Source organism: Ictalurus punctatus, chromosome 12 (genome assembly GCF_001660625.3).
Source record: "Ictalurus punctatus breed USDA103 chromosome 12, Coco_2.0, whole genome shotgun sequence".
Lineage (NCBI taxonomy): Eukaryota > Metazoa > Chordata > Actinopteri > Siluriformes > Ictaluridae > Ictalurus > Ictalurus punctatus.
This window is the reverse complement of record NC_030427.2, coordinates 2,925,001-2,947,130: the sequence shown is the minus strand read 5'-3', so window position 1 is coordinate 2,947,130 and position 22,130 is coordinate 2,925,001. Positions and strand designations below refer to the sequence as shown.

The 22,130-nt window shown below is 43.3% G+C and overlaps 1 protein-coding gene and 2 non-coding genes across 4 annotated transcripts in view; 1 reads left to right on the top strand and 2 right to left on the bottom strand.

Annotated features, from left to right (window-relative positions):
- The first annotated feature begins 2,313 nt into the window (after window positions 1-2,313).
- Window positions 2,314-2,386, top strand: trnav-aac (transfer RNA valine (anticodon AAC)). Its single transcript has one exon. It is a non-coding gene; the product is annotated as a tRNA-Val (tRNA).
- A 5,283-nt stretch (window positions 2,387-7,669) lies between these two features.
- On the bottom strand, window positions 7,670-7,741 carry trnag-ucc (transfer RNA glycine (anticodon UCC)). The gene has a single exon. It is a non-coding gene; the product is annotated as a tRNA-Gly (tRNA).
- An 11,194-nt stretch (window positions 7,742-18,935) lies between these two features.
- The window catches only part of LOC128634209 (NLR family CARD domain-containing protein 3-like), a 38,301-nt gene continuing 35,106 nt past the window's right edge, over window positions 18,936-22,130 (bottom strand). For both annotated transcript variants that reach the window (XM_053684492.1, XM_053684491.1), the window contains exons 8-9: window positions 19,584-19,760; window positions 18,936-19,443 (exon numbers count right to left, since the gene is read on the bottom strand). The gene's annotated coding sequence lies outside the window, so the exon portion shown is untranslated. The remainder of the gene's footprint in view (window positions 19,444-19,583; window positions 19,761-22,130) is intronic.

Here is a 22,130-nt window from a genome sequence, read left to right as displayed (position 1 = left end):
CTATTACTATAAGATATTATTAAAGTTATTCATGTGTGTGTATGTATGTTGTGTCTTGACTGTACGAGTGTGTGTGTGGGTGTGTGTTTTTAGCACTCCTCAGCTCGTACACTTCTTTTTGACTTTTTTCCTATTACTGCTCTTAAATTGCTCGTAATTCCAATCCGCCTAATCCCGCTTCTATGTGTCTAGGTGCCGGTGCCCGTCGTCAGTCCCCTCTCTCTCCGTTACTGGACCTGGATCAGGGTTTGGACCTGGATCTGGATACTCATTACCAGCTTGTGCATCTCACTGCTGATATCATGATGCTACTTAACTATCTTCGCCGCACCCCCCCTAAGAATGGAGATCCGGGGTTCCCCCCTCTTCTTCGGTACAGAATCTGCCCCACGAACGTGCGTGTTGACGCTTCTACCCAGTCAGACCCAGAACCCCCCTCCAGCTTCCAATCCGAGGATGATGATGTTGTCTTCTCCGATCCGGGCCCCGACCATCCGTCCCTCTTCTCACCCACCAGTCCGCCCGACTCTCAGTGGTCCGCTCACTTCACCCACCCTGATTTCCCCATGTCCCCAGGACGCACCCCATTTTCCTCCCCCTCTTACTCTCCTCCAGACTACGCACCCACCCGTCCTGTGAATTACCAATAAAATTACATTTTTACTCATACTCAATCTCCCTCGTGTTTATTTCATGTCATTTTTATCCACAACATAGGTGATTCCTTCCTTTTGTGCCAACTACCATAAAGTAGCTCCAGAAGCTCCGAGTTACAATCCGTGCATTGGCCAGGAATCAAACGCAGGTCAACTACTTGGAAGGCAGCTATGCTCACCTCTATACCACCAATGCCATGCTAGGCAATTCAACTCTGCTGAACAAAAGTTTAAGTATGTGCTCTTCTCATCAGCAGACCATAGGCAAGAGCCAAAGCGCAGCTCTGTCATGGTTTCTGTAGTGTGGTGGTTATCACGTTTGCCTAACACTCATCACTGTAGGATCAGGTCCTCCAGGAACAGCCGGAAAGCGACACCTTGGACAGAGCAGATTTCCTTCTTTTGTGCTTTCGTAGCAAAGCAGTTAACATTTGCTTACAAAATGAAAGGGAGTCTCTGGTTTTCCACAGAAAATGGAAGCCTGGCTCTTTCGTTGCTCAATAAGACTCTGTGCGTGACTGGAAAATTTTCCATAAAGTACTGGTCGCCAAGTTCACCTATCAGCAAGAGGTCTACACCCGAAAAAGGCTGGGAGCGGTTTCCCTTCCATTGAGCTTTTGTAGCAAGGCAGATAACAGCTGCTTGCAAAATCACCGGCAGTCTCTGCTTTTCCACTGAATGTGGAAGCCTGGCTCTTTCCTTCATCAAGAAGACAAGAGTAATGATGCGCTTGACAAGAGGTTGCGACTTGTAATTCCCCACCTCCAAGCGGGAAAACGCAAAGCAAACGCACCCTCAACTTGAAATCGCCATTCGTCAACAGTGGGAAGTCTTCTCATCTACCAGTTCCTTCCCTGTTCATCGAGTGACGTCGAGTCGGCATGACGGATTCAGAACTCACAAAGTGGCACTTACCTCGGTCTTTATTTGCTTTAGATCAGGGTTGTCCAGTCTTCTCCAGAATGGGCCAGTGTGGTTGCAGGTTGTCATTCTAACCAAGCAGAAGCCACACTTTAGTCTATTGAAAGCCAAGATCAGCGGATCCAACAATTGGAATCAGGTGTGGCTCCTGCTAGATTGGAACGAAAAGCTGAAGATTGGACAACGCTGCTTAAGACCAATCAGCATATAGACATATTTGCTTATTAAATATAAAACATTGACTATATAGATGGCTGATTGTGAAAAATGTACACCTCTCATCACAGTTTGCATGCTAGCTTGTCGCTAACAAAAGACAGACACGGAGAGACGGCATTTTCTAACATTTTCGCCCCTGTTCACGGGTCAAACGTGCCCTGTTGGATAATGCTGTGCTTACAAACAGCAAAGAAGCACTAAGAATTCAAGTGGGAAGCAGAAAGAGTTGTGGGAGGCCTGCAGAGAAGCCTATGGCACATTCTCTTGACGCATTAATTTTTAGGTAGGTGATTCTTTCTTTTTGTGCCAACTACCATAAAGCAGCTCCAGAGGCTCCGAGTTAGAATCCATGCATTAGCCGGAAATCGAACCCGGGCAACTGCTTGGAAGGCAGTTATGCTCACCTCTATACCACCAATGCAACACTAGGCATTTCAACCCTGCTGAACAAAAGTTTAAGTATGTGCTCTTCTCATCATCAGACTGTAGGCAAGAGCCGACTCACACCTTTGTCATGGTTTCTGTAGTGTAGTGGTTATCACGTTTGCCCAACACGCAAAAGGTCCCTGGTTCGAGACCGGGTAGAAACAAGCTAGCAATTTTGAACTTTGCTTTAATAACTGACCGGTTGTCATCACTGTAGGATCAGCTCCTCCAGGAACAGCCGGAAAGCGACACCTTGGACAGAGCAGATTTCCTTCTTTTGTGCTTTTGTCGCAAAGCAGTTAACATTTGCTTACAAAATGAAAGGGAGTCTCTGGTTTTCCACAGAAAGTGGAAGCCTGGCTCTTTCGTTGCTCAATAAGACTCTGTGCGTGACTGGAAAATTTTCCATAAAGTACTGGTCGCCAAGTTCACCTATCAGCAAGAGGTCTACGCCCGAAAAAGGCTGGGAGCGGTTTCCCTTCCATTGAGCTTTTGTAGCAAGGCAGATAACAGCTGCTTGCAATATCACGGGCAATCTCTGCTTTTCCACTGAATGTGGAAGCCTGGCTCTTTCCTTCATCAAGAAGACAAGAGTACTGATGCGCTTGACACGAGGTAGCGACTTGTAATTCCCCACCTCCAAGCCGGAAAACGCAATGCAAATGCACCCTCAACTTGAAATCGCCATTCGTCAACAGTGGGAAGTCTTCTCATCTACCAGTTCCTTCCCTGTTCACCGAGTGACGTCGAGTCGGCATGACGGATTCAGAACTCACAAAGTGGCACTGACCTCGGTCTTTATTTGCTTTAGATAAGGGTTGTCCAGTCTTCTCCAGAATGGGCCAGAGTGGTTGCAGGTTGTCATTCTAACCAAGCAGAAGCCACACTTTAGTCTATTGAAAGCCAAGATCAGCGGATCCAACAATTGGAATCAGGTGTGCCTCCTGCTAGATTGGAACGAAAAGCTGAAGATTGGACAACGCTGCTTAAGACCAATCAGTATATAGACATATTTGCTTATTAAATATAAAACATTGACTATATAGATGGCTGATTGTGGAAAATGTACACCTCTCATCACAGTTTGCATGCTAGCTTGTCGCTAACAAAAGACAGACACGGAGAGACGGCATTTTCTAACATTTTCGCCCCTGTTCACGGGTCAAACGTGCCCTGTTGGATAATGCTGTGTTTACAAACAGCAAAGAAGCACTAAGAATTCAAGTGGGAAGCAGAAAGAGTTGTGGGAGGCCCGCAGAGAAGCCTATGGCACATTCTGTTGACCCATTTACTTTCAGGTAGGTGATTCCTTCCTTTTGTGCCAACTACCATAAAGTAGCTCCAGAAGCTCCGAGTTACAATCCGTGCATTGGCCAGGAATCAAACGCAGGTTAACTACTTGGAAGGCAGCTATGCTCACCTCTATACCACCAATGCCATGCTAGGCAATTCAACTCTGCTGAACAAAAGTTTAAGTATGTGCTCTTCTCATCAGCAGACCATAGGCAAGAGCCGAAGCGCAGCTCTGTCATGGTTTCTGTAGTGTGGTGGTTATCACGTTTGCCTAACACTCATCACTGTAGGATCAGGTCCTCCAGGAACAGCCGGAAAGCGACACCTTGGACAGAGCAGATTTCCTTCTTTTGTGCTTTCGTAGCAAAGCAGTTAACATTTGCTTACAAAATGAAAGGGAGTCTCTGGTTTTCCACAGAAAATGGAAGCCTGGCTCTTTCGTTGCTCAATAAGACTCTGTGCGTGACTGGAAAATTTTTCCATAAAGTACTGGTCGCCAAGTTCACCTATCAGCAAGAGGTCTACGCCCGAAAAAGGCTGGGAGCGGTTTCCCTTCCATTGAGCTTTTGTAGCAAGGCAGATAACAGCTGCTTGCAATATCACGGGCAGTCTCTGCTTTTCCACTGAATGTGGAAGCCTGGCTCTTTCCTTCATCAAGAAGACAAGAGTACTGATGTGCTTGACACGAGGTAGCGACTTGTAATTCCCCACCTCCAAGCGGGAAAACGCAATGCAAATGCACCCTCAACTTGAAATCGCCATTCGTCAACAGTGGGAAGTCTTCTCATCTACCAGTTCCTTCCCTGTTCATCGAGTGACGTCGAGTCGGCATGACGGATTCAGAACTCACAAAGTGGCACTGACCTCGGTCTTTATTTGCTTTAGATCAGGGTTGTCCAGTCTTCTCCAGAATGGGCCAGTGTGGTTGCAGGTTGTCATTCTAACCAAGCAGAAGCCACACTTTAGTCTATTGAAAGCCAAGATCAGCGGATCCAACAATTGGAATCAGGTGTGGCTCCTGCTAGATTGGAACGAAAAGCTGAAGATTGGACAACGCTGCTTAAGACCAATCAGCATATAGACATATTTGCTTATTAAATATAAAACATTGACTATATAGATGGCTGATTGTGGAAAATGTACACCTCTCATCACAGTTTGCATGCTAGCTTGTCGCTAACAAAAGACAGACACGGAGAGACGGCATTTTCTAACATTTTCGCCCCTGTTCACGGGTCAAACGTGCCCTGTTGGATAATGCTGTGTTTACAAACAGCAAAGAAGCACTAAGAATTCAAGTGGGAAGCAGAAAGAGTTGTGGGAGGCCCGCAGAGAAGCCTATGGCACATTCTGTTGACCCATTTACTTTCAGGTAGGTGATTCCTTCCTTTTGTGCCAACTACCATAAAGTAGCTCCAGAAGCTCCGAGTTACAATCCGTGCATTGGCCAGGAATCAAACGCAGGTTAACTACTTGGAAGGCAGCTATGCTCACCTCTATACCACCAATGCCATGCTAGGCAATTCAACTCTGCTGAACAAAAGTTTAAGTATGTGCTCTTCTCATCAGCAGACCATAGGCAAGAGCCGAAGCGCAGCTCTGTCATGGTTTCTGTAGTGTGGTGGTTATCACGTTTGCCTAACACTCATCACTGTAGGATCAGGTCCTCCAGGAACAGCCGGAAAGCGACACCTTGGACAGAGCAGATTTCCTTCTTTTGTGCTTTCGTAGCAAAGCAGTTAACATTTGCTTACAAAATGAAAGGGAGTCTCTGGTTTTCCACAGAAAATGGAAGCCTGGCTCTTTCGTTGCTCAATAAGACTCTGTGCGTGACTGGAAAATTTTCCATAAAGTACTGGTCGCCAAGTTCACCTATCAGCAAGAGGTCTACGCCCGAAAAAGGCTGGGAGCGGTTTCCCTTCCATTGAGCTTTTGTAGCAAGGCAGATAACAGCTGCTTGCAATATCACGGGCAGTCTCTGCTTTTCCGGCTCTTTCCTTCATCAAGAAGACAAGAGTACTGATGCGCTTGACACGAGGTAGCGACTTGTAATTCCCCACCTCCAAGCGGGAAAACGCAATGCAAATGCACCCTCAACTTGAAATCGCCATTCGTCAACAGTGGGAAGTCTTCTCATCTACCAGTTCCTTCCCTGTTCACCGAGTGACGTCGAGTCGGCATGACGGATTCAGAACTCACAAAGTGGCACTGACCTCGGTCTTTATTTGCTTTAGATCAGGGTTGTCCAGTCTTCTCCAGAATGGGCCAGTGTGGTTGCAGGTTGTCATTCTAACCAAGCAGAAGCCACACTTTAGTCTATTGAAAGCCAAGATCAGCGGATCCAACAATTGGAATCAGGTGTGCCTCCTGCTAGATTGGAACGAAAAGCTGAAGATTGGACAACGCTGCTTAAGACCAATCAGCATATAGACATATTTGCTTATTAAATATAAAACATTGACTATATAGATGGCTGATTGTGGAAAATGTACACCTCTCATCACAGTTTGCATGCTAGCTTGTCGCTAACAAAAGACAGACACGGAGAGACGGCATTTTCTAACATTTTCGCCCCTGTTCACGGGTCAAACGTGCCCTGTTGGATAATGCTGTGTTTACAAACAGCAAAGAAGCACTAAGAATTCAAGTGGGAAGCAGAAAGAGTTGTGGGAGGCCTGCAGAGAAGCCTATGGCACATTCTGTTGACCCATTTACTTTCAGGTAGGTGATTCCTTCCTTTTGTGCCAACTACCATAAAGTAGCTCCAGAAGCTCCGAGTTACAATCCGTGCATTGGCCAGGAATCAAACGCAGGTCAACTACTTGGAAGGCAGCTATGCTCACCTCTATACCACCAATGCCATGCTAGGCAATTCAACTCTGCTGAACAAAAGTTTAAGTATGTGCTCTTCTCATCAGCAGACCATAGGCAAGAGCCGAAGCGCAGCTCTGTCATGGTTTCTGTAGTGTGGTGGTTATCACGTTTGCCTAACACTCATCACTGTAGGATCAGCTCCTCCAGGAACAGCCGGAAAGCGACACCTTGGACAGAGCAGATTTCCTTCTTTTGTGCTTTTGTCGCAAAGCAGTTAACATTTGCTTACAAAATGAAAGGGAGTCTCTGGTTTTCCACAGAAAGTGGAAGCCTGGCTCTTTCGTTGCTCAATAAGACTCTGTGCGTGACTGGAAAATTTTCCATAAAGTACTGGTCGCCAAGTTCACCTATCAGCAAGAGGTCTACGCCCGAAAAAGGCTGGGAGCGGTTTCCCTTCCATTGAGCTTTTGTAGCAAGGCAGATAACAGCTGCTTGCAATATCACGGGCAATCTCTGCTTTTCCACTGAATGTGGAAGCCTGGCTCTTTCCTTCATCAAGAAGACAAGAGTACTGATGCGCTTGACACGAGGTAGCGACTTGTAATTCCCCACCTCCAAGCCGGAAAACGCAATGCAAATGCACCCTCAACTTGAAATCGCCATTCGTCAACAGTGGGAAGTCTTCTCATCTACCAGTTCCTTCCCTGTTCACCGAGTGACGTCGAGTCGGCATGACGGATTCAGAACTCACAAAGTGGCACTGACCTCGGTCTTTATTTGCTTTAGATAAGGGTTGTCCAGTCTTCTCCAGAATGGGCCAGAGTGGTTGCAGGTTGTCATTCTAACCAAGCAGAAGCCACACTTTAGTCTATTGAAAGCCAAGATCAGCGGATCCAACAATTGGAATCAGGTGTGCCTCCTGCTAGATTGGAACGAAAAGCTGAAGATTGGACAACGCTGCTTAAGACCAATCAGCATATAGACATATTTGCTTATTAAATATAAAACATTGACTATATAGATGGCTGATTGTGGAAAATGTACACCTCTCATCACAGTTTGCATGCTAGCTTGTCGCTAACAAAAGACAGACACGGAGAGACGGCATTTTCTAACATTTTCGCCCCTGTTCACGGGTCAAACGTGCCCTGTTGGATAATGCTGTGTTTACAAACAGCAAAGAAGCACTAAGAATTCAAGTGGGAAGCAGAAAGAGTTGTGGGAGGCCTGCAGAGAAGCCTATGGCACATTCTCTTGACCCATTAATTTTTAGGTAGGTGATTCCTTCTTTTTGTGCCAACTACCATAAAGCAGCTCCAGAGGCTCCGAGTTAGAATCCGTGCATTGGCCGGGAATCGAACCCAGGTCAACTGCTTGGAAGGCAGCTATGTTCACCTCTATACCACCAATGCCATGCTAGGCAATTCAACTCTGCTAAACAAAAGTTTAAGTATGTGCTCTTCTCATCAGCAGACCATAGGCAAGAGCCGAAGCGCAGCTCTGTCATGGTTTCTGTAGTGTGGTGGTTATCACGTTTGCCTAACACTCATCACTGTAGGATCAGGTCCTCCAGGAACAGCTGGAAAGCGACACCTTGGACAGAGCAGATTTCCTTCTTTTGTGCTTTCGTAGCAAAGCAGTTAACATTTGCTTACAAAATGAAAGGGAGTCTCTGGTTTTCCACAGAAAATGGAAGCCTGGCTCTTTCGTTGCTCAATAAGACTCTGTGCGTGACTGGAAAATTTTCCATAAAGTACTGGTCGCCAAGTTCACCTATCAGCAAGAGGTCTACGCCCGAAAAAGGCTGGGAGCGGTTTCCCTTCCATTGAGCTTTTGTAGCAAGGCAGATAACAGCTGCTTGCAAAATCACGGGCAGTCTCTGCTTTTCCACTGAATGTGGAAGCCTGGCTCTTTCCTTCATCAAGAAGACAAGAGTAATGATGCGCTTGACAAGAGGTTGCGACTTGTAATTCCCCACCTCCAAGCGGGAAAACGCAAAGCAAACGCACCCTCAACTTGAAATCGCCATTCGTCAACAGTGGGAAGTCTTCTCATCTACCAGTTCCTTCCCTGTTCATCGAGTGACGTCGAGTCGGCATGACGGATTCAGAACTCACAAAGTGGCACTTACCTCGGTCTTTATTTGCTTTAGATCAGGGTTGTCCAGTCTTCTCCAGAATGGGCCAGTGTGGTTGCAGGTTGTCATTCTAACCAAGCAGAAGCCACACTTTAGTCTATTGAAAGCCAAGATCAGCGGATCCAACAATTGGAATCAGGTGTGCCTCCTGCTAGATTGGAACGAAAAGCTGAAGATTGGACAACGCTGCTTAAGACCAATCAGCACATACACATATTTGCTTATTAAATATAAAACATTGACTATATAGATGGCTGATTGTGGAAAATGTACACCTCTCATCACAGTTTGCATGCTAGCTTGTCGCTAACAAAAGACAGACACGGAGAGACGGCATTTTCTAACATTTTCGCCCCTGTTCACGGGTCAAACGTGCCCTGTTGGATAATGCTGTGTTTACAAACAGCAAAGAAGCACTAAGAATTCAAGTGGGAAGCAGAAAGAGTTGTGGGAGGCCTGCAGAGAAGCCTATGGCACATTCTGTTGACCCATTTACTTTCAGGTAGGTGATTCCTTCCTTTTGTGCCAACTACCATAAAGTAGCTCCAGAAGCTCCGAGTTACAATCCGTGCATTGGCCAGGAATCAAACGCAGGTCAACTACTTGGAAGGCAGCTATGCTCACCTCTATACCACCAATGCCATGCTAGGCAATTCAACTCTGCTGAACAAAAGTTTAAGTATGTGCTCTTCTCATCAGCAGACCATAGGCAAGAGCCGAAGCGCAGCTCTGTCATGGTTTCTGTAGTGTGGTGGTTATCACGTTTGCCTAACACTCATCACTGTAGGATCAGCTCCTCCAGGAACAGCCGGAAAGCGACACCTTGGACAGAGCAGATTTCCTTCTTTTGTGCTTTCGTAGCAAAGCAGTTAACATTTGCTTACAAAATGAAAGGGAGTCTCTGGTTTTCCACAGAAAGTGGAAGCCTGGCTCTTTCGTTGCTCAATAAGACTCTGTGCGTGACTGGAAAATTTTCCATAAAGTACTGGTCGCCAAGTTCACCTATCAGCAAGAGGTCTACGCCCGAAAAAGGCTGGGAGCGGTTTCCCTTCCATTGAGCTTTTGTAGCAAGGCAGATAACAGCTGCTTGCAAAATCACGGGCAGTCTCTGCTTTTCCACTGAATGTGGAAGCCTGGCTCTTTCCTTCATCAAGAAGACAAGAGTAATGATGCGCTTGATTCGATGGGTAGGGGTAGACATGGCCAGGGAATAAGAGAAACAATACAGAGAAGCAAGTAGTTACACAGACTCCTGAATGTTCTCAATAACCATACATTTCATGTAAACACCAACCAGAAAAACTGAAAATATATGTACACACTGTATTTCACAATAATTAACAATGGTCAAGTCCATCAATAACGCAAATGTCCAAGTCTGTTAAGATCAGTACCCCAACTAAACTTTCTAAATCTTACGGTTCGGTCCCCATTTGGGCGCCACTCTGTAGCGTGTTACCTTATGGGGTTTGGACGCCAGACAGTTCAAATTAACAGTCACTTATAACTTATAATTTGGACATCACTCAGAATAAAAAAATCAGTAGGCTACTCAATTCTTACAAAATAAGTTTATTATTATTTATGCAATAAACATAAGAAAATACAGATCGTTTCAGTCATAGAAACTGAAATAATGAAAACCAAAAAGTTAATAAACGCACCCATAAGGAAACAAGGCTCTATTCATTAAAGAAAATTTTCACACACAAAAGGCAGAAAAAAAAACATTTAACCCCAAAATAATTCTTAACCAAAACAAAAAGTTGTTCACTTTAAAAGCTGCACTTCAATGGCGGTGATTTAGGCGTACGGGAGTTCGTGATCCCGAAAGCATGGGAAACCGGCAGTCAGATTCCGCTTAACACTCGGAGTTCTTTACAGACAGTAACATCCAACGATTTAAACATACTGGTTCTCTACAAAAGTATTAAAGAAAGGATCTCAAAACCGTGATGTGCCTCCGAACCCTCAAAACTCCGCTCGCTCGTTTATTCACCTTGGCAGAATATTCCCGAAGTGTTCGCCAGCCTCCTGAATCAATATCCACAAGGTTATAATCCACAGTAAGAGCATTAGCATGGTCCTTGGCAAACGCACACCATCAGTTCCGCCATTCCCACCTGGCTCTCATTTCCGTGTCCCGCTTTCTCTCACCTAGTCACCTGTTCTTTTTATTGCTTCCTAAGACCCCACCCTTCTCTTCATCTCTTTTTTTACTTCCGTTAATTAAAACACCACGGAATGGAACGGACTCCGCTTCTGTGTCACTAAATGGTAAAATGGTAAATGGCGCACTTATAAAACACTTTTATCCAAAGCGCTTTACACTGTGTCTCTTTTACCCATTCACACACCAATGGTAGCAGAGCTGCCATGCAAGGTGCTAACTTGCCATCAGGAGCAACTTGGGGTTCAGTGTCTTGCCCAAGGACACTTTGGCATGTGGAGTCATGTGGACTGAGAATCAAACTGCCAACCCTACGATTAGTGGATTAGTGGACAACCCACTCTACCACCTGATCCACAGCCGCCCCTGTCACCGTGTAGCTATCTGTTACAAATGAATGGGAAAATATCCTTGGCATCCCTGCAATTCAAGGATGTTGTAATTGGTAAGTTGTGATGTCAAAAGTATCTGTACCAAGTTGATACTAAAATTTTAAAAAGAATGATACGATAACGTTTTTTTTTCAGTACCGGCAGTACCAAGTATTCTCCTGCTTTCTGATTGACTTTCTTTTGTAGGTATTAATTAACCGTGATTTCCACTCAGCCATCTTACTAGAATTTGTGTAGGTTAGGAATAAGACTGAGGATGGAGTTGTACAGTTTTGTAGTGTGTATCATTTGTAAATATTGTTAACTTCTTTACCATAACCATGCTGAGGGAGGCGTTGACTAAATTAGAGATGGTGCTGGACCAACAAACCACTGAGCTTGCTTCAACTACAGGTGTTCCAGGTGCAGTCTTTGGATACTGATGAAGATTTACTGCCCTGCAAGATCTTCCTCAACTGCGTAGTCTGGAGCAAAGGATGCAACAGAGCCCAGATTGCAAGCAAAAACTGGTGAGAATTTTTTTCTTTTTTTGTTAACAATTGCTTGCACAATTACACAGCTACTGAGAGTGTTTGTTTTCTCAAGGTGACACACTCGTACTCAAAGCACAACATTCAACACCACTTTGATATGAGGGAACAGTTATGACCTAATCTTTGGTAGAGGAGCAAAACATGGAAAGCACACAGGGCAGGGTAACTGCAGGAGTAGTGAGAAGCACTGACACAGTTGACAAGGCAATACATGCTTATTAATTATTTATATTTTATATTATTTTATATTATATTATTGTTTTAAAAATCATCGGTTTCGGATAAACTGGTTGGCGCTTATTGACAGGGCAGATGTGCTCGACTGCACCTGGCGCATATTGAAGAGGGTGATTGCTAACTCCCTTGCAAAGAACCTCAATTGGAGGGGAGTCGATGGAAAGACTTCACTGGCCACTCTCCAACTTGGAGAGGTCATGATTGGTAAGTATATCTGTTTACATACAGAATTAGCTGTCTCTCTCAGATTATATGTAAGGGGTAATCCACAGCTAGATGTGCATTAAACAATTTTAGTGCATGATGTGGAGGAAAAGAACCACTCGTTCAAATCGTCACCTAGCCATGGATTACCCCGCTTATACCATGGTCTTTCCACAATTAATAAAGTTAAAGCTGTCATTGATTTTAGAAGCACAAACTTTGATTAGAAGTTTAAAATGACAGTTAATTTCTATTAGTTAGGTCATTAGATCTGGAATTTTGCCCGATATAAATCAGACACAGAGATAAAGTAGTGTGATGAGATTTTTAATTACCTTACCTTAACAGCAATTTTTAATTACCTTAATCTGATTAAAGTCAAGTTACTCGAAGTAAGCACTAATCGAATTAAGACATGTCGAGTACTCCTGTTTTAGTCGCATTATCAACGTGTATTACAGACATGTAAACACCTGAATCACATTATTAACGTTGTGTGAGTTTTCACCACATTTTGCGACAGGACACGTACACACACGGCAGTGCTCAACATTTTACGGCGAACAAGAGAGCACCGCTGCATCCCAAACCGCATACTTGCCTACTATAGGCCTGTAGTTAGGAAAATACATCTATCTCGGCTACTATAGAGACGCTAAGTGCATGGTTTGGGATGCAGCTCACGGCTTCAAGCAGTTGTCTATTTGCACGTACAGCATGACAAATAAATAACTGCGTTAAAGCGTTCATAAAAAAAATAAATAAAAACACCCAAAACTGTATACTATACCATAACGAAGACGAACTGTATGTTGATACGTGAAATTCTGGAGGGACTTCGGACGGTGTGGCGCGGTGACACCTTAATCACGTTATTATCTTACTCAGAGTAAGGTCAATAATTAGATTACTGCTGTCCATGTAAACATAGTCAGTGTTGCGCAGCAGTAGTGTAGTAAAACTGAGAGTTGAATTACTTCACAAACAGTGATGGTAACACCTCATTGCTGAGAAATATAATGTAACTTTTCACCAGCAAAGTTATTTTTTTTGTTAAAGTTGCAGACAGCACCGGCAAGAAGTGTCTGTGTGTATGAATGTGTGTTAACGAATGTCTCTGTATGCTCGAGTGTATGTGCGTGTGTGTGTTTGTGTGTGCATGTAGGCTGCGCGTTGATTTAGAAATGCTCACAGTGATAAAACTGACTGGAACTACCTGTGCAATAAACGGTTATAATGCACACCTTCCAGCCATTCAGAATCCAATATTCACACTGACCATGGTATAAACGTAATTAATGCTTAAGATTCATAATAACCTTACGATATGTATTGCTTTCTTCCAATGTTCATAGAAACCTCTCCACGGCTAAAGCTGCAGAGATGGAGGTTGAGGGGACCATGAAGAGGTGGCTCCAGCTGGCATCAGATTGAGAGTGCGGGCGCAAGAGAAGACTTTTGAAAACTTTTGCAAAAAGAAGGTATTTAGAGTGTTTTAACTGTGGTGTCTTTGTTAATTTGTTAAAATGCTCATATTATAGTCTATTTTTGATTGTTTATAAAAAGTCCTTGCTGTTTTTAAGTGGTTGAAATTGTGTGTGTGTGTGTGTGTGTGTGTGTGTGTGTTGGTAGCTGGGTGGCTATACAGTTGCGATCGGAAGTTTACATACCCCTTGCAGAATCTACAAAATCTTAATACTCTTAACAAAATAAGATTGATCATAAAAATCCTAAGTTTCTTATTTAGTACCGCCATGAATAAGCTATTTCACATAACAGATGTTTACATATAGTCCACAAGATAATAGCTGAATTAATCAAAATTACCCCCATTCAAAAGTTTACACACGTTTGCTTCTTAATACTGTGTGTCGTTACCTGAATGATCCACGACTCTTTTTATGTGTTATGATAGTTGTTCATGAGTCCCTTGTTTGTCCTGAGCAGTTAAACTGCCCACTGTTCTTCAGAAAAATCCTCCAGGTCCTTCACATACTTTGCTTTTCCTGCATATTTTAGCCCTTTCCAGTAGCGGTTATATGATGTTCCGATCCATCTTTTCACACTGAGGACAATTGAAGGACTCGTACACGACTATTCCAAAAGGTGCAAACATTCACTAATGCTCAAGAAGGTAACAGCATGCATTAAGAGCCTGGCTGTAAACGTTGTAAACAGGATGATCATGTCATTTTTTTTGTCTTCTGGGATACTTCTTCTATGCTGTATTAACCATCTTTCTGTAATAAACCTTTTTCACCTCAGAGGACGAGTCTGCAAGTGTTGTCTAATTTCCACGACACAACTCAGTTTTTAGATTTTTTTATTTTATTTTTAAGAAAAATAATTAAAATTCAATAACCTTTTGACTGTATGAGGTACCGGTAAATAAGCAAAAACATAGTACTACTTTCATAAAATGTCATGTGCAGCTTGATGCTAATTATAGTAATGTATAGTAATTCTGAGTCTTGAACAGTAAACTCTCAAGTGTCATTGTCATGTCACAGCAAACCAGCGACTCCGTTTCCCAGAATGCACCTCAGACTACAAACATGGCAAACACAAACTACAACTCCAAACCAACACACCGACATTGTTAACCTTCTCCAGAATACTAATCAGACAAACCTGTTACCAATGAACCCACTACATTAGAGAAGGAAATACTGGATGTGAAGTGTATTAGCGCTAATGTGTGTGTGAATAGACTATCAGTTTAGATACTGACTCTGAACACTACTAACATGCAGTGCTTTCTTGGGGTGGTGATGAACATCACCTTTTTTCTTCTCTCCTCCCCTCCCTTTCCTAAATATTCCATTGAGAAGAAAAAAACAGTTTTTTCTGAACAGTTAATAAAGCTGAGGCTCGAAGGCAAGTCGCTGGCATAGAAAGTCTGCTGTTACCACTGCAAGTACCAGAAGTCACTGACTGCAAAACTGTGTTTACAAGGAGAGTCACTGCAGTCATCAAAGTAGATGGGATAGAGATCTGCTGGGCTAGCAGTGTGGATGAAAGGGCTCTTGCTTCATTTTGTGCTTATTTTGTCTTCTGTTCAACATATCCATCTCATTTGAAGAACACTCTTCAAGAAACAGATTTTTCTTCAGCAATATGTTTTGAAACTTACTATGGATGGTGACAAGCCTCTACCTACTCCAGTTACCAGAGTAATCAACCTCTTACAGTAATATCTGCCAAAAATGCCTCGCCTATTCTGGTGTCCTAAATGCTCTCAGAGAACGATTGTCAAATTAATCCAGCACATTGGTCTCATTCATGCACATGAGGCAAATTTTTCAATAACTTTTGGTCTTAATGACTGTCAGAGGACCTTTTCAAAGTATGAGTCCTTTAGATGTCATATTTACCAAAAGCATAAACACACTGTGTTACAACGGACTATGGCTGATGATCCTCAGCATCTGCTTGAGGAAGTTGAGGAAGAATGTTATAATGACGATGGTACTTTTGAAGTTTGCAATCCCCTCGGGTCTAAACGTAACAAGCAAAAACTGTGTGCAATATACTATACAGTTGGAAATATGGGTACAAAGTATTGCTCTCAGTTAAAACATTCATTTAGCTTTACTTCCTTTTGTTATCATTATTATTCATACTGTGTGAAATGTCAGGATGAGTGGACTGTCCTCTCACCAGATGAGGAGGTTGATTACCAGGCACTAGATATATATACAATGTTGTTGACAATTTACTTATTAGCACTAGGTATTCTTGCTGAAGACAAAACAGCCCCACTTTATATTGATTTTACTCTTCACCCTTTAATCTATCTTTCTTCTTCTCATTATTATTATTATTATTATTATTATTATTATTATTATTATTATTATTAGAGTAGTAGCCTAGTAGTATTCATCTTAGCATAGGATTAGGAAGTGATTTCTAAAAACTGTCAATCACACCTTCATGCTAACGCTGTACATGATGTCAATGGTTCACTACTCCTCTTTCTCTCTCTCTCTCTCCATAGATACTTACAGGGACCCTCGACTTTAAGTCTTTTTATTGCAAAAGCGGCTGCAAAAATAATTTTGTGCAGATGGAAAAAAACGTATTAGGCTAAGCAAATGGCCTGAGTTTTTTTTTTCCTAGCAGTTTTTGTTATGTATATGTATTTCATCAGCGCTGCTACGAGTTTCTCCCCCCCCCCCCCCCCCCTCCCCCGGTAACAATAATATAGCCTTATTCTGTTTACTCAGAAAGACTACAACTTTATTTTCAGTTCCTCTCCTTAACTTCAGTCACTTCCTCACTGAAACCTATAATCAGAATAACTCCAAAGCTCAGGTCTAAGCCTAAGTCTCCACTCTAAATCATGTGTCTAGAACACAGGCTCTGAACTCTTATCTAACACATTTGGTGTTTTATCTGCTCTAAAGCACCCACCTCAGCTCGTGCAGGCCGCTTAATTAGCTGATGACTTGAACCAGGTGAGTTTGGTGAAGGTTCTAATTGAACATCCTCAGGAGTGTAAAGAAGCCTCTCTCTAATATCTTTCTCACCGGTTCAACTCCAACTTCATCACCACCCCAAGAAAGCACTGCATGTTAGTAGTGTTCAGGTTCAGTATCTAAACTGATAGTCTATTCACACGTACTACACTTCACATTCAGTATTTCCTTCTCTAATCTAGTGGGTTCATAATAAAACTGCCATATTTAATCATGAGCACCAAAAGTCATGTTTATTCTCATCACTGCTCCTGTGTAACTTAATAGGTTCCGTAGGAGGCCTCAACTATTTCACTCAAGAATATCCACAAATAGGGAAGAAGATTACAGAGATAAATGTAATGTTTACATTAAATCAACGATTATCAAGAGAGAGAAAGAAAGTGAGTTCTAGACCTCTGACCTGTACATGATGTCATCAAAGATCTTATGGTTTACTGCTCCAATTTAATTGTGTGTGTGTGTGTGTTAGGGATGCACCGATGCCGATGACACTCAGGTGTCAGCCTGATACTGTGTTCATGTACTCGTACTTGTAAAACTACCCCGATACAACCGCACCGACACCACTTTATGACAACGTGACATAGCCTAACCTCTCGTCGTCACTTGAGTAGGTAGTCGGAAGAGGAGCAATGTCAGCAAATCGTCACACGCACGTAATGCGACACCGCTAGCTTAGCCTCAGAGTCACCGACACTGACTTTCTTCAGTTTACTTTCTGTCAGCGTTATATTTTATTCCCAACATGACCTCAGTCCTCATCAGATGGAGGAGAAATCATCACATGACTGAGGAAGAAAGTATGTGTCCTCTAAGTCAGGGATTAAACACCACCGAGAAGGTTTATAAACTTTATAAAGCGGAGTTTGTGGAGCACGGAAGCATGACAGTGATGCGGTCGCAAGCTGCTCAAAAGGTTTATTTTAATTTAAGTTTGTCATTATATGCTGTATTTGCACGCTTGCAGTGTAAATTCTGTCAGAAGTGATGTATTAGTAACGAGTCCTCGTTGCTGATCACGCGTGGTGTAGACGCGCTGATACAGAGTGTAGCGCGAGTAAGATCAGTAATGTCTAATTCAAACATTATGATCAAAAGTAAACAAGTAAAATAATGTCTAAAGACAATGAGCTAAATGTCTAAAGACAATGTATATATAATGTCTAAAGCCAAAGCTCCTCCGTTTACTTGTATTTGTTTACAGCGTAGTCTTTCCCTCATCAATATGGCGGACATGTTGACATGAATGCTTACGTGCGCATGCGCGTAGTATTTCTTTACAACGTGAACTCGCCAGCTACACACACACATTTTTGTCCTTTTTGTGTTTATTTCTTGAGAAATCGAAGAGAGAAGCTCGAATGTTAAGTGAATGTCCAATATAAACCCAACTTTACCTCGGTTTATCAGTTTATACATTAAAAACATTACAGAAATATAAAGTTATTTTAGCTGCTAAATGACTAAGCCACTTTTACACTCACTGTTGTTTATTTTAGTTGCTATAAGCAGGGAGCAAACAATGGATTTTAGGATAAAGTAAGGTTATAAATAGTGCCGCTAAAACAGAATTACAAATCTCTCCTCATGAGTTAAATAGTGCACTAGATAGGGTGTAGACCGTCATTATTTCATCCCTAATGTAGTGCACTTAAACCGGAAATGACATCGATTTGGGATTCAGCCACACAGCTTCCGTTTAACTTACCTCGGGTTTAAAAACAGAACGTTTTATTTTTAATTCCTCAAACACAGACAAAATAACCAGCTTTTATGTTTAAACCGGATCTAACTGTAAAACTGTCAGAAATTATTTAATTTGGAGATGATTCGTTCGGTGTAATAACTCAACTGCTCGGGAGATACCCGCTGCAGCTTTTTCTTCTTCTGTGATTTCTACTGGTCGGAGAAGCAGCTGTTAGGCGCGTTACCGCCACCGCGTGGACTGGAGGATATAGTTCCTGGTTGGAGGAAGCCTAACCTAACAAATTTACACCAATAATTTCCACTCATGGTTTTATTAGACCTATTTATTATTCCAGTGGAGTTTATGACCTCTTCATGAATGCCAGCAGTGAGTCGTTCACTGTGTCTTACCCAGATATACTGAGTGAAATACTGAGTCACCACAACCTCAATCTCTAAATGTTTAACAGCACCAAAGCTTTCAATTCTGGTGACTTTGGGAGTATTTATTTATTTATATGATCATATAATGTAACAAACATTAACATAAGCATGTGCTGTACAACATTTCATTAGTTTAATTTTACATTTGAATTTACTGTGAAGCGCTTTGCTAAATTTTACTACGTAAACTTTTATAGGTATTAAAACTGGTTACTGTTTGGTTGATGACAAACTCCATATTTTTATACCTTGGAGCTCTGTGTTACCATGGTAATTTATGAACAATTACTAACAACATTAACTTCATCGATGCAAGTTTACATTATATTTGATACTTGACCATTGTTATGTCCTCAGTTTTATTTCTATTTGTACTATGTTCCATTCGTGTGTCTATGTCAGGGGAGGGATGGGTGTCTTGTCTCCTCCTCTTTTAAGCCCAGTCCACTGCAATGCATCATGTTCCGGCTTGCCATTGGACGATCACATCTTGTACGTGCCTGCTCCCGCCTCGTGCTTTGGGATGAGTTGGCTGTACATTTCCGGACGTGTACTTAAGCCTCGTCAGTCTCCATCCCCGGGGCAGATCGGTGCAGTCACTTTGTACAGCAGATATTTGGTTACGTGTGTTGATTTCTCCTGTGTATGACCTTCTGCCTGTTCTTGACTTTGTTTCTGCTCTGCCCCTTTAAGTTCAATGATTCAGCTCCCAAACTGCTGGAAATGTGGGACGGGTTCTAACTCTTCACCAAGACTGCTTTATCCTGGAGAAGAGGTTTGAGGTGAGACTCCTGTCATACGCCGTCCTGGTGAGTTTATTATAGTTAATGCTGTAAGAGAGAGAAGAACATCAGTGTAAACACACATCAGCATAAACACACACACACACACACACACACACACACACACACACACATACTTTATTCAGTATGATACAGTAGAGTAAAGAGACAGTAAGTCAGTAACTCACTGTAGTGTCTCCAGGTTACAGTGTGGATCCTTCAGTAGATCAGAGAGGAGCTTCACTCCTGATTTTCCTGGATTATTACCCTTCAGATCCAGTTCTCTCAGGTGTGATGAGGAGTTTGACCTCGGAGCAGAAGCCAGAGCAGCACAACCTTCATCTGTAATACTGCAGTTCCACATCCTGCAAGAAAGAAAACCTTCTCACACTTAACACACTCAGTTTTAGCTCTGAAAACATCAACTACACAAAATCTTTATATACACAACATTTACTCTCATCTCACACACACAACAATGACAATATATCACATCACTACAATTACAATCACCACAGAGGAAAACTGTGTGTGTGTGAGTGTGTGTGTGTGTGTACCTCAGAATCTCCAGTGTGAGTGTCTGTGTGAGTGTGTGAGAGAGAGTGTGCGTGTGTGTGTGTGTGTGTGCATACCGCAGTATCTCCGGTGTGTGCGTGTGAGTGTGTGCGTGTGTGTGTACCTCAGTATCTCCAGTGTGAGTGTGTGCGTGTGAGCGTACCTCAGTGTCTCCAGTGTGTGTGTGTGTGTGTGTGTGCGCGTGTGTGTGCGTGTACCTCAGTATCTCCAGTGTACAGTGTGTGTGTCTGTGTGTGGGTGTGTGTGTACCTCAGTATCTCCAGTGTACAGTGTGTGTGTCTGTGTGTGTGTGTGTGTGTGTGTGTGTGTACCTCAGTATCTGTGTGTGTGTGTGTGTGTGTGTGTGTGTGTGTGTGTAACTCAGTATCTCCTGTGTGTGTGTGTGTGTGTGTGTGTGTGTGTGTGTGTGTGTGTGTGTGTGTACCTCAGTATCTCCTGTGTGTGTGTGTGTGTGTGTGTACCTCAGTATCTCCAGTGGGTGTGTGTGTACCTCAGTATCTCCAGTGTGTGTGTGTGTGTGTGTGTACCTCAGTATCTCCAGTGTGTGTGTGTGTGTACCTCAGTATCTCCAGTGTGTGTGTGTACCTCAGTATCTCCAGTGTGTGTGTGGGTGTGTGTGTACCTCAGTATCTCCAGTGTACTGTGTGTGTGTGTGTGTGTGTGTGTGTGTGTGTGTGTACCTCAGTATCTCCTGTGTGTGTGTGTGTGTGTGTGTGTACCTCAGTATCTCCAGTGTGTGTGTGTGTGTGTGTGTACCTCAGTATCTCCAGTGTGTGTGTGTGTGTGTGTGTGTGTGTACCTCAGTATCTCCAGTGTGTGTGTGTGGGTGTGTGTGTACCTCAGTATCTCCAGTGTGTGTGTGTGTGTGAGTGTGTGTGTGTGTACCTCAGTATCTCCTGCGTGTGTGTGTGTGTGTGTGTGTGTGTGTGTGTGTGTGTGTGTACCTCAGTATCTCCTGTGTGTGTGTGTGTGTGTGTGTGTGTACCTCAGTATCTCCAGTGTACTGTGTGTGTGTGTGTGTGTGTGTGTGTGTGTACCTCAGTATCTCCTGTGTGTGTGTGTGTGTGTGTGTGTGTGTACCTCAGTATCTCCAGTGTACTGTGTGTGTGTGTGTGTGTGTGTGTGTGTGTGTGTGTGTGTACCTCAGTATCTCCTGTGTGTGTGTGTGTGTGTGTGTGTGTGTGTGTGTGTACCTCAGTATCTCCAGTGTACTGTGTGTGTGTGTGTGTGTGTGTGTGTGTGTGTGTGTACCTCAGTATCTCCTGTGTGTGTGTGTGTGTGTGTGTACCTCAGTATCTCCAGTGTACTGTGTGTGTGTGTGTGTGTGTGTGTGTGTACCTCAGTATCTCCTGTGTGTGTGTGTGTGTGTGTGTGTGTGTGTGTGTGTGTGTGTACCTCAGTATCTCCAGTGTACTGTGTGTGTGTGTGTGTGTGTGTGTGTGTGTACCTCAGTATCTCCTGTGTGTGTGTGTGTGTACCTCAGTATCTCCTGTGTGTGTGTGTGTGTGTGTACCTCAGTAGCTCCAGTGTACTGTGTGTGTGTGTGTGTGTGTGTGTGTGTACCTCAGTATCTCCTGTGTGTGTGTGTGTGTGTGTGTACCTCAGTATCTCCTGTGTGTGTGTGTGTGTGTGTGTACCTCAGTATCTCCTGTGTGTGTGTGTGTGTGTGTACCTCAGTATCTCGTGTGTGTGTGTGTGTGTGTGTGTGTACCTCAGTATCTCGTGTGTGTGTGTGTACCTCAGTATCTCGTGTGTGTGTGTGTGTGTGTGTGTGTGTACCTCAGTATCTCGTGTGTGTGTGTGTATGTGTACCTCAGTATCTCCTGTGTGTGTGTGTGTGTACCTCAGTATCTCCTGTGTGTGTGTGTGTGTGTGTACCTCAGTAGCTCCAGTGTACTGTGTGTGTGTGTGTGTGTGTGTGTGTGTACCTCAGTATCTCCTGTGTGTGTGTGTGTGTGTGTGTACCTCAGTGTCTCCAGTGTGTGTGTGTGTGTGTGTGTGCGCGTGTGTGTGCGTGTACCTCAGTATCTCCAGTGTACAGTGTGTGTGTCTGTGTGTGGGTGTGTGTGTACCTCAGTATCTCCAGTGTACAGTGTGTGTGTCTGTGTGTGTGTGTGTGTGTGTGTGTGTGTACCTCAGTATCTGTGTGTGTGTGTGTG